Source organism: Ammospiza nelsoni, chromosome Z (genome assembly GCF_027579445.1).
Source record: "Ammospiza nelsoni isolate bAmmNel1 chromosome Z, bAmmNel1.pri, whole genome shotgun sequence".
Taxonomy (NCBI): domain Eukaryota; kingdom Metazoa; phylum Chordata; class Aves; order Passeriformes; family Passerellidae; genus Ammospiza; species Ammospiza nelsoni.
The window spans coordinates 240,373-253,330 of NC_080669.1; the positions used below are offsets into that span (position 1 = coordinate 240,373).

At 46.9% G+C, this 12,958-nt stretch overlaps 1 protein-coding gene across 2 annotated transcripts in view; it reads right to left on the reverse strand.

Annotated features, from left to right (window-relative positions):
- PAX5 (paired box 5) overlaps positions 1-12,958 on the reverse strand; it is a 138,830-nt gene that overhangs the window by 17,412 nt on the left and 108,460 nt on the right. The window lies entirely within an intron of this gene.

Below are 12,958 nucleotides of genomic sequence, written 5' to 3' on the forward strand. Positions count from 1 at the left end.
GGGACTGGGACTGGGAATGGGAATGGGAATGGGAATGGGAATGGGACTGGGACTGGGACTGGGACAGGGACTGGGACTGGGAATGGGAATGGGACTGGGACTGGGACTGGGAATGGGAATGGGAATGGGAATGGGAATGGGACTGGGACTGGGACTGGGACTGGGAATGGGAATGGGAATGGAACTGGGACTGGGAATGGGACTGGGAATGGGAATGGGAATGGGAATGGGAATGGGAATGGGAATGGGACTGGGAATGGGAATGGAAATGGGACTGCGAATGGGAATGGGACTGGGAATGGGACTGGGAACGGGAATGGGAATGGGAATGGGAATGGGAATGGGAATGGGAATGGGACTGGGACTGGGACTGGGAATGGGACTGGAAATGGGACTGGGACTGGGAATGGGAAATGGGACTGGGAATGGGAATGGGACTGGGACTGGGAATGGGAATGGGAATGGGAATGGGAATGGGACTGGGAATGGGACTGGGACTGGGACTGGAATTGGGACTGGGACTGAGACTGGGAATGGGAATGGGACTGGGAATGGGAATGGGAATGGGAATGGTATTGGGAATGGGAATGGGAATGGGAATGGGACTGGGAATGGGGATGGGGATAGGAATGGGAATGGGACTGGGATTGGGAATGGGACTGGGACTGGGAATGGGACTGGCAATGGGAATGGGACTGGCAATGGGAATGGGAATGGGAATGGTATTGGGAATGGGAATGGGAATGGGAATGGGACTGGGACTGGGAATGGGAATGGGAATGGGACTGGGAATGGGAATGGGAATGGGAATGGGAAAGGGAATGGGACTGGGAATGGGAATGGGACTGGGAATGGGACTTGGCCTGGGAATGGGACTGGGAATGGGAATGGGAATGGGACTGGGAACGGGAATGGGAATGGGAAGGGGACTGGGAATGGGACTAGGACTGGGAATGGGAATGGGACTGGGACTGGTATTGGGAATGGGAATGGGACTGGGAACGGGAATGGGAATGGGAATGGGAAGGGGACTGGGAATGGGACTAGGACTGGGACTGGGAACGGGAATGGGACTGGGACTGGGAATGGGAATGGGACTGGGACTGGGAATGGGAATGGGACTAGGAATGGGAATGGGACTGGGAACGGGAATGGGACTGGGACTAGGACTGGGACTGGGAATGGGACTGGGACTGGGAATGGGACTGGGACTGGGACTGGGAATGGGACTGGGACTGGGAATGGGAATGGGAATGGGACTGGGAATGGGAATGGGACTGGGACTGTGCTCGGGGCTGGGGCAGGGTCTAAAAAACTGTTATTCCTTTTCCCTTATCTTTGCCTGACAGCTCCATCATTTCAAAGTCATAATAACTTGAAGAGTAGGAGGTAATATTTTCCATTCCAAGGGAGGTTCCCATCTTACTTGGCAGGCACCTGCCCTTCAAACCAAGACAGAACCAGCTACATGCAGACAGACACAGGTCTGGACACTTTTTGCTGAGTTTTCTCAGACGCCAGGTTTCTGCGCAAGCATTTGGGACATGGAGAAGCCATCAGGAACATGGGGGTAGAAGTTTGTTCTCCATGTAACAGTTACTAGTAATGCAGGTTATGCAACTGCAGGTGCTATAACATGAAGGAATGCAATGGACTCTGCTCCCTGCCACAGCCATGTGATGGCTCCTAGGTGTCACCAACAGGGACAGTGACCCTGATCAGGCAGCCATGCCATCCCTCCAGCCAGAGCTGCTGCAGCCTCTGGTTTCTCCACTAGTGTCCACTGCTGGGCCTTTTCATTAATCAAGCTCTGCATTTAGGACAATGTGTTACTCAGCCCTTCCATCTGGCAAGAAATGAACAGAAACCAGGAGAAATGGTATTCAATAAACACAACTGTTTAAGAGACAAGAACAGAAGTTCGGGGACAAAATGCGGAGTTAGGCCAGAGCAGCAATATCTTCAACATTCCTTCTGTGGGTTTGGGATAAGTTTAAAAACTATCTGCTGTATTTGTCCCTAGGTTGGTTTTCTGCAGACAAACCCATCTCCCTGTATGTCTATACTCCTGCTGCCTCTACCTTTCTCTTCTGCTGAGGGATCTTACTGTTACTTTTCAAAATTAACATTCTCATGACTTCTATTTGTTTTCTATAGTTTTATTTTGAGGAAGTAATCACATGGGTCATAAATTTCTTCAGCAAATTCCAATAACCGTCATTACCCTGGTAAGCAAAGACATGCTTGGATGCATGGGGAGCAGACATAAGCACTGCACTGAGCCATGTGTTCACACCCACACATCCCTGGCTGACTCTGTGAGGCAGCAGCTATCCAAATACAGCCTGGAAATCTGTTACACCAAAGTTCTGCTGGCCACAGGGCCAGTCACTGCCTGAGCTGGAGGGTATAAATCAAAGCAGAAGCTTCTTGTCACCCTGGGCCAACACCACCCCAGAGTTTCATGATCCAGCAGCTCAGGCAACATCCCACATAAAGTCAGAGGGACAAACAACTGTACAGACCAGGAAAAGGGTCTGGGCTTTCAGCAGAGAACAACAGCATGGTTTTCCCTCAGTGAAATAAACTTTCCTCTCCACATCAAGCTATTGCAGTGGTTTAGGGTGAGAGAGAATGAGGTTTGCAGTCCTATGTGGGAAGCTGCTGCCTCTGAAGCTCACAGGAGTCACTCCATTAGAAGTTTTCCCCATGAACAGGAGAGCTGGGATCAGTTGATACTCCACATCGCATGTAAAAAAGGTAATTTCACATCACTAACATATTTTTGACAATTCAGACAAAATACTTCAGTGAGAGTCATGGATTTGGGTTTGTTTTTTTTTTTTAATCAGTTGTTTTCCAAACAAATATTTTCCTTTTAAATTCAGAGAAATACTAAATACTAAATTTCAAATTGAGGTCAGTGAGGCTAAAAAAAAAAAAGAAAACTTAGCCAAAAGTCCCAGTGGTAAACTCACCATACCTTTGAAAGGAAGAAAGAACTTTACCTTTGAAGAAAAGACCACAGTAATTTTTATTGTTGGTTTTTGTTTTGATTGAATCTTGGACTTTCTTCTAACTTCAACTTTCATTAGGAAATAGCAGGACCAGAGATATACATTGCTCTAATCCAAGAATATCAGCTGCATTTAACCTGGGGGAGTAGCAACCCAGGGCATGCCACAGGCCAGCCACCAGTCATCTGCCAGGTGTTCTGGTCCCTCACCTGCTCTTTGGGCAGAAGTCCCACTGGAGGAAGGAAATGGATCACCCTGCTTTCAGCTCTGCAGAGCAGGCACGCTTGCCTGCTCTACACCGAGCAGTAGACATGCTGCAGAAGTGCCAAAAAATGGGGCAAAATGCCAAACTACACTTCTACTGTAACAAAGCAGGTATTTCCGAAATAGCATCCTCTCCCCCCCGCCGGGAAGAAGCTGAGCAGAAAAATACCCTGTATCTAGCAAAAGCCTTCCATGATCCCAGCAATTTGTTTCAATGAAAATACTCAGGGTCATAACCAACTAGCACTCAGGACAAGCTGGTGGGATTCATAGATGAATCTTTGAAGGGCAGGCTTGGAGAATGTTCTCAAGATTGTGTTACCAGAAACTATGCCAGAATGAATGACACATCCAGAATTTGTCAATGGATGCTGCAGCCAGATCCCCCAGAAGGCTGTGGCAGCCTGGGGGCCCAATACACCCCTTTCAGATGCCCCTCTTGTGCCCATTCCTGCAAGCAATGCAAACGCCAGCCCAAAGAGACACATCTTCACTCTGAGCCGAGTGACGCATGATGGAATCCCCTGAGCTCACATGCTACTTGGGCTAGCATGGGTCATGGTGGAAAGAACCTCTAGTAAAAAGAAATGTTTCCAAAGGGGGCTGAAAAATGTCATTTTGGAAAACCTCTTTACTGAGTAGATTCAAAAAAAGGGAGATGCTTTTCAACACACCTGAGGTCCTCTGCATCAAAATGGGAAGCTGCTCTGATTGAACCTGCATTTACCTGGCATTGTATCGAGCAATCTATTTATTCTCACAGGAAAGAAGTGAAAAAAGCATTATAATGGAGAAGTGGAAATGCTTTCTATACAATTGATATCCCACCATCAGCCTTTTTTATTCCAATGATGGAATTGAAAAGAATAGATTTCAGCAGACGAACAGCCCTCACAGATGTTTTTCAAGAAAAACTTTTCTTAGAGAGGACAAAACCTTCACTTGTTGATCTGACATGAAAAAAACCCTGACAAACAGTGAGTCCTTAGAGCAGTAAGCCCTTTACCCATGTTCTTTCAACACAACACGACAAAACTACATCAAATATTTCATCCACCTTTAGCCAAGATGGAGTGTCTGGAGCTGTGATGTGCTGCAACCATCAGGCCAGCCCTGAGATACTGGCATTCACAGGATCCTAGGCAGTGCCACTAATCTGTATTAATAATTAGACAGCATTCTGCCTGTAGGAATAACTGCCAGAAAATGTGGCAATAATTGTTAATTACAGGGGCCAGTAGTACAAGCCAGACTCTACTTTGGCTGCTGAGCATCTGCAACATCCTCCTTAAACAAATCTGAACAAACAGAGGAATTCTTTTGTTTGTAAGAACTATTTTCTCTCCTAAAAACATGAGGAATAACACACTTTTCTTTTTCCCCAAGAAGCTACAATATATACATTTACATAAATAAATATACAAAACTATACATTTCATGTTCATTTACCTACAGACACTATCACAGCAATCCAGCTGGATGCCCCCTGGAGAAACGCTGGGGGCAAAAGCCAGGGTCTGCTCCCATAGCAGGGGGGTATTGCATACAGTGCCATTGGCAAGGGGACCAGGCATGCTTTTCCTGGGATGTCAGGGGCTGCAGCAGCAGGGTGCACACACAGAAACACACCCCACATATAAGGACAGACAGACACACACACACACACTAACAAGACTTGCCAACATGGACACACAGACATGTACATGCTCCTTACACATGCAGGCTTGTAAATCCACTGGCAAATCTGCTGTAAGTGGATCAATAGATCACTTATAATCATCTCTGATCCCTCATACACTCACACTGACCAAAAGCACATCAAGCCCATGTCTGTCCCATCTTGAAGTCATTGATTAACCCTTCACAGAGTGGCTGGTGCAGCCATCTCCTAAATTTTCACCCGTGTGATTTCAAAATGAAATTAGTCCCTACTTTGGCTAATTGCTACTGCACATCAGGCAAGGAGAAGTTTATTACAGTTGAGAATAAACATTCTCTTACATTCAGAGAGCATCCCTCCAAAGTTCCAAGTCCCAACAAGACTGCCAATTAACTTCTAATGCATTTGAATATAATTATGTGACTACACAGTTTGGCCAGTCTTTCTCCCTTATTTTATCTTTACATTAGCCAACACTGGTCAAAGATGTAGTATTTTAACAGCTCTGAGTGGGCTGCCATATTGTAAGAAAACAGTAACATGCAGATTTTTGTAACACTACTGCATTTCCAAGAAGCTGTGAGGCACAGAAATCCCATCAATGACTAATGAGTTGTGGGTTAAGGTGGACGTACCTTGCTGAGAAGTCACTGTAGTATTCTCGACCCGTGCTGCCTGCCATAAAATTTTAATGCTGCTTCTGACATATTTATGAAATACCTCACCTAGTCTTTGCAGGATGACAAAAAGATTTACATCTGCAATTACTGCAAGCACATAGGTTTTGGCTATGCACTTTAAACTTTTGTACACAAAGGTATTTAACTTTAATACAACAAAGGTAGGTGGTGCCACAGAGCAACCATATTGGAACTGCATTGGGAGAGATTCATTTCTTTATACAGGAGGACAATTGCCCAACTCATCTGAATATAAGATGGCATTGCAATTAATTGCAATGAGGGATTTGCCCCTTGCCTCTCAGCTGCCTGCAGAGTCATCTCCCCTCTCCACCAGCCACTAGCCTGCAGACTCTTAGGATCCCAGGTGGACCTAGCATCAGGAAGCTGCACTGTGGTAACTGTCAGTGATAACACTGATATCAAGATCAGCAAGCCGCACTTGGCCATGTGCAGAGCACCAGCACCAGTGCTGCCAGAAATGGGGCTGAGAACACACTGCTGTTCTGTCTGGTTGCTGCAGCTGCCCATACCACACTGTCTCTCCTTAAGCCTGGTTGGTGGGGCTGCTGCAATCCTCTCAAAGCCCCCTTGCACCCTGCACAAAGTACAGGTGAGTGGCAAAAGGTGGATGAACACCACAGAGAGAATGCAGGGCACTGAGTACACAAAGGGGCCGGCTAGAGGAGGGTCACAGAGCAGACAAGGGACATGTGGCAGATGTGAAGCACAGAGGGGACAACGGCCATGGAGCAGACGAGCAGCACAGGGGATGCATCCACACACAACATCACTCCATGCCTTTGTGCCTATGCACTCCCAACCTGAGCAGAAGCAGCCCCGTGGCACAGCAGGGCAGGCAGCATTTTACCTTCTTTGCTCCAGACTTACCAGCTTGGTAATGCAGGTGGGATGAAAGGTAAACAACTGACTCAGAGAAAGTAAGTTTTGCAATATGGTTTCATCCCAAATTGGTGCAAAAGGTCACAAGAAGTATATTGCGGGATTAAAATATTTGAGCTAGGCAGCAGAAATATTGCAGCTGGATCAGGTGAAAACATTCCACTCCATGCTTCATCCTGACTTGAGCTTTTTCTATAACTTCAACCTTCATAATGACACTGTAATGTGCAGCCACCTCCAGGAATTACACAATAATTTACCTCATAGCAGAAGATATAATGTCACACGCCATAGTAACATAGCCTACAAATATTGTAAAGCCTGGAAATTAAACATTTTGGCAGTGTGATACATGCACATTGCTGCTGATATGGAGGCTGTCTTCAATTATATTCCAATGCAGGGAACATGAGCAGGAAAGCATCTGCATGACTGAGGGAGCATCCTGCCACATCAGCACTGTCTGAGGCATTCCTCTAGTGCCCCAGTCCTCAGTGACTCCCAGAGCCCACCAGGGACTGGCCATGGCTCACCTGGCACTGGTACAGCAGCACCAGAAGAGGGCCAGGTCCTGCCATTTCTGCCAAGGTGGCAGCATCATTGAGAGATGGAAAAGTCCCCTGTGCTCACCTCCTGTGTGGATAAACTCTGCAAGCTGAGACACACAAATCTCAGCATCTCAGCTATCTGCAATACCAGCTTTTCAGCTGGACTGCAGGCTTCATCTATGCCTGGTCTGGGGCTTTAGCACACTAGCAGGGTCTGCTTTCCCCACTTTGTGATTGTGGGAAGCTTGAAATACAGACACACATCCCCAGAAGAGATGATGTCAGGTCTTCTTTCTGACACCAGAGACGATGCAAATGAATGCCTAAGTGACAGAAGACAGATAATTTCTCACTTAATTTCCATTGCACTGCTTTGCTTCTACATCACATCCACATTACAGTCATCCATTAAAGGCAGAGAATAAAATCTTGTCAGTCAATCTCAGATGTCTGGGAATGTGGCAGCTCGGTCCTCTGGCACAACGGATGGGACATTTTGCTGGCAAATGCTTTGTAGCGTACACCATTTCCAAATAATGTCTGCAGCTGTTTAGCCTGACTTGAATCCAGCTGAATCAGCCAAAAATGGCACCAAGGAAGAGAAGACACAGGAGGAGAAGGAAGTCTCCTTCCACACTTAGCAAGTTAATTCTTGAGGGCATCATGATTTGTCATGGTGCATGCCCCAGGGGACACGTGGCTCCCAACAGCCCTGCTTACCCTACCAGGACCAGGCTCCTCATTGCCGCCTGGCATTATTTTTCCTGACTTTAGTAAATGTGCGAGAATCAAAGACAAGCTAGCCTGAGCTGACATGGCTCCTTCACACTGAAGAAGGCTGGTAAGAGAAAAAGATGGGGACACACCAACACCCTGTAGCCACACCTTTAACAGACAAAGCAAGCAGGCCTTCTCCCACCTGGGCATTGTGTGTCCCACCATGGAGTCTGTGCACACCTGTCCACATGAGTAAGACATCCCATGTTCAACCAGCAGTCACTTGAGACAAACTGTTGGTGGGGTAAAGCTCCCAAGACTGACAGGATTTAATGCAACTGAGGCTGGAGGGACATCAAGTCAGTACAAGAGTGCAGCTTTTAGTCTTCTTATGTAGTAATTGAGGAAGTGATATTTAAACTTCCCAGCTTACTCTACAGTCACTGCAGAGCCTTATCCCAAACCTACTGAGGTCATAAGAGACAGGTGACTTTTTCTCATCTTTTTCTCATCTGCGCCAGTGCCATATTTGCTGACAGAAACAAATGAACACATATTTCTTTCTGGAGACTTCTCACTTCCTCATGCAGACAGTCTCTCTTCTCCTGGCCCAGAACATGCCTCTCATGAGTAGGAGACACATCCTCAAACTCCCAGCTCCTGCATCTCCTGTCCAGGGGCTCACACCTGCCTCACACAGCTGACCACACAATAGGTTTCCAATACAAACACTGATTCCTACAGATTAATAGCCTCTGCTTTAAACTGTGTTTTCGGAGGAAATTTCTGCTGTGGAAAAAGGGCAGTTCTTGGAGCACCTTCCTTCATTTTTTACTACAGTATGTAATTTTGATTAAAAGTTCTCACTTGATTTTCTTTCTTTCTGTTACCCCATTTTATTTCTTTTGCGCTGATCACATTACATTGAATTGCACTACACTGCAATCTATTGTAATGTCCAAGCATTTTCACTTGTTTTGATAAAGTCTCAAGGAATCCAGGAAATCCTGGGAAGAGAATACTTTATTATCATAGCATTTCAATTTGTGCCATAGGCATAAGTTCTGAGAGCTGCAGTTTGCCACACAGCAGATGTTCTATGTTCAGACAGTCCTAACTGCAAGCAACCCCTCTCCAGCAACAATCATAAAGAAGTCAAACCTACCATCTAAGAAAATAAGTCCAGCAAGTAGCAAAAATACTGAATTCATAAACAACAGCCTGCAAGAAAATGGCTGCTAAGTCCCCTCAAAACCTCTACAGGGATCATCCTCCCATGGCAGAGGGGAACGTTCAGGGAGCTGGGGATGCTTGGGTTCAGGATCTAGTCTGCAGCATTCCCTTGGCCACAGAAATGCTGGAAGCAGGAGGCTTCCGTCTCATTACAGGATAACTTCTTGACACCGTGAAGCTGGGCAGATACTGAACTCCTATCACCCCGGGCTAGGCACACTGCTCAGTGCATACAGAAACCCAGGCTGGGGATGGTGTGTGAGAAGCCCCCTCTGAGACAAGAATCTCAGCAAGAGGTAGGCTAGCCAGGGTCTAACGCTCAGGAGGAAGAAAACACATCATGCCAACCCTCACCACACAGAAGCACTGGACAGTTGGGCCATTGAGCTTGGATGTGATGGGAACGTAGACTTTACTCTCCCATCACTGTTACCAGTTGCCATGCTGTGAGGTACGGCAGAAAAAGTGCAGCCGTGTCACATTCCTGGCCATGGACACAGTGGGCCATGAAGTGCTTTCCACTCTGCTTACTTTGGGGATCTCCGCATTTGCTCATTGTCAAACACAATTTGTCTGGGAACTGCCTGATTGATTTGATAGCTAGTCTGGCTGATTCACACACCCCACACGTAAGGTCATCTGGTGCCTGAGCCACAGCTGGCAACCCTGATAGATGCTGGGCACTTTGTAGGGCTCAAAGCTCTGACAACTTGGTGTGCTCCACCCCGACACTTTTGTAGTCTCCAGTTTTTTTAAACTCTGTGTGCTGACATAACACAAAGGAGACACAAGCATGAAAAACAGAATGAAATCATAATCTGTGTTGTGTGATCTCACATGGCTATTTCTCTTCTCTAAGAAACCACACTACGTGCAAGGCAGTTGAGTTCAGTCCTGCAAGTCCCAGTCAGCTCCAGCTGTTCCTTCCTTGCTCACAAGCAACACCTGTGTGAGGTGGTGCCTGACTCATAGAACCACAGAATAACACAATGGTTTGAGTTGGATGGAACCTAGAGTTCATGCAGTCCCAACACCTGGCATGGAACTACCCCAGGAACTGTACCATTCCACTATCAGATTGCTCCAACCCCTCCAACCTGGCCTTGGACAGTTCCAGGGATGTGACAGCCCACAGCATCTCTGGGCAACATGTGCAATGTCTTACCACTCTCATAGCTCTGCTACACTAATCCAAACTGCAGCTTTCCAAAATCAGAACTACTGTAGGTCTCATGGCTTTCTGATTACACTTATCTTTTCCTTATCGTGTTTTCACCAAAGGACAGCTGTCTGTAATGAATAAACAAGACCAAACAGGAGTGGACCCATGAAATGCAGAGGATGCAGCAGTGTGCCTCACCCTTGGCATGCCACATCTGGCAGGACACCAAGCTGTCTCAGCCAGCACACTGGGGATGCATTACCTGGTCAGCCATTATGAGCGCTATCTTTGAGAGCCAGCGGAACAATGATCTATTAGTAAACTCTCTGTAAAGCTGTTCCTGCCTTTGCAAAGGAGGATTGCAGTGCCCCTCCACCCTCTACATACAGGGAGAGTGTCCTTAGTGCCCAGAGGGGACCCTGGGAGCTGCCTGGGTAGGGGCAAACTGATCCTGCATAAGGCAAACTCTTAAAATCAGACCCATGTGCCAGGTCCTACACGGCATATTACTGAGCTTTTAACACATCATCTTTAAATTTCCACCTCTAGATATTTTGGGGCAGTTTACTGTAGCTGCCAGCACAAGGGGTCTCAAAATTACTGTATTGTAGAGGACAGAAAAATGTTTAGTAACATAACCTCCCCTTAAAAGGTAAGAAACAAATCAGCAACAAAAGACTTCATAAATTCTCACTATTGCTTTAATAACCACGATCTTGCTTAAAGGTGGGCAACACATCGGACCTGTAACACTGAACAATCATTAACAGACCCCCAGCTGCCACCGGGGTCCCTCTGTGGGTACCTTGGAGAGGGAGTGGTGCCATGGCTCCCTTCTGGGGGTGCAGGACAGAGCCCTGTGCCACCAGCCGCATGCCCCTCTCTCTCCGCCCATCTTCAGGGACCATGGGCAGACATTGTGCAGCACCATCCCATCACTGCCCAGTGCACCCTCCTCTGCAGCAATGCTCCCCGAGCTTCGCAGCCACAGACAACCCAGAAGTCTTGGCTGAGGCTCCAGAAGAAATTACCACAAGCCCTGGTTTCCATCCCTCAATACTAAAAAACCCCAACCTCAACACTGATCCAAAGCGCAGCTTAACTTGAACACTGGTATCTGAACAGAGCACTCCCCTATGCCAAGGGAGCGTCATTCAGCTCCTGGAGCCCCAAACCCTGGCACCATCCTGGGCTGGGGAGGGGACAGTTTTGGCATGGAGGTCTGGCTGGAAGACGCACCCCAGCCCACAGCCCCCCGTGTCACCACTGCTGGCTGACGAGATAGATGGATTTGACTGAAGGTAGCCAAACTGTCACTCAGGAGGTGCCCCCTCGGTACTCTTCTGGCTGGATCTACTGGAGGATGGGCTTGCCTGAGCCCCTCCTGTCAGGGATTTCAAAGGGAACAAGCAGCTGAGTGGGGATCTGACAGCTCGGCCGAATTAGGGCTATTTGCATGCTAATTTCCACCGTGCTTTACTCACTGGCAGACCTAGAGCGAGAGGCAGCCTCTGCATGTTTGGAACAATGCTTGACTGATCTAGCTGCGTTAACGAGCAAATTATGGTAATTTTGTTATTACAAATGCATAGAAATTTCCAAAGAGTAGAGCAATACAATATGTTTTCTCTCCTCCTCCTCACTCCTAAATACAGACCTCTTTGTTTATACACACTTCACCTTGCTTACTTATGTTTAGATATGCACAATGTCTTACCTCAACAGGAGGAGGCAGAAACTATGGACAGAGCAGAGAGGGCCAGCAAAGCAGAGTGGTCTGCCTTTGCCACGTGTGGGACACTGGGGACCACATCCTCAGCTAGAGTAAAGAGCAGAGAGCCTAAGTGACCCCAGGTGAGGATTGCTGTGCAAGGGGAAAGTGGATCAGTAGATCCAAAGGCTGTAGGCTTTCCAGCATTTCATCTGCCTGCCCTCTTCAGCATAATTTCTAAGTTAATTCAATGAAATAATATTTGACAACATCATATTGAAAACAATATAGATTTTATCTATATTCTGTGCAAGAACAGTAATTACATTCCTGACAGATGAGAACCAAAACGTTTCTCTAGACTTCCAAGATTCCAGCAGACCCTCATGCAAAACGTACACAAGCAGAGTATAAACATATACCATTTACCTGACTGTTTCATTATTAATTAAGGGAATAATTTATCAGATGGTATGCGATTTGCCCCAAGATATTTGTGATGGCACATTGCATACTCCATCATAGGTGATGAAACTTCTCTGAGATTTCTCTCCCAAAACTACAAAAGGGTGGGGAGACACTTCTGTGAAATAGCCTCAGACTTGGGAAAAAATGCAAAAAGTTGCTTAACCAGAGAAAGCCACATCAGCACTTCTGCCCCTTGGTAGCAGGCCTTCTGACTGTGACATTGGAGCCTTGGATATTTTTGTGAGCATCTGCAGGGGCTGAAGTTGTCTTAGGGATGCACCAGGGGACATCTGGGTTTGGGTTTGAGCTGCATGAACTCTCAAAAAGGTACAGGTGGCTATAACCCAAACACAGAAATATTTATCCCAGTCACAACAGCAGCATGGAGCAGGTGGAAACAATGGCACACTTGGGCGTCACTTCTAAGCTCTGAGGAGGTAGCTTGCAAACTTTCTGCTTCAGCAAAGAATTGTTAAGGTTTATTCCTCATTTGCTTCAGGTCCATCTAACACAAGGGGCCAGAATCTCCTTTTACTCTCACTGGCCAGAACAATGTCAGCGTTCAAGTAACCAAGCAGTTCCAGCATTATGCTGG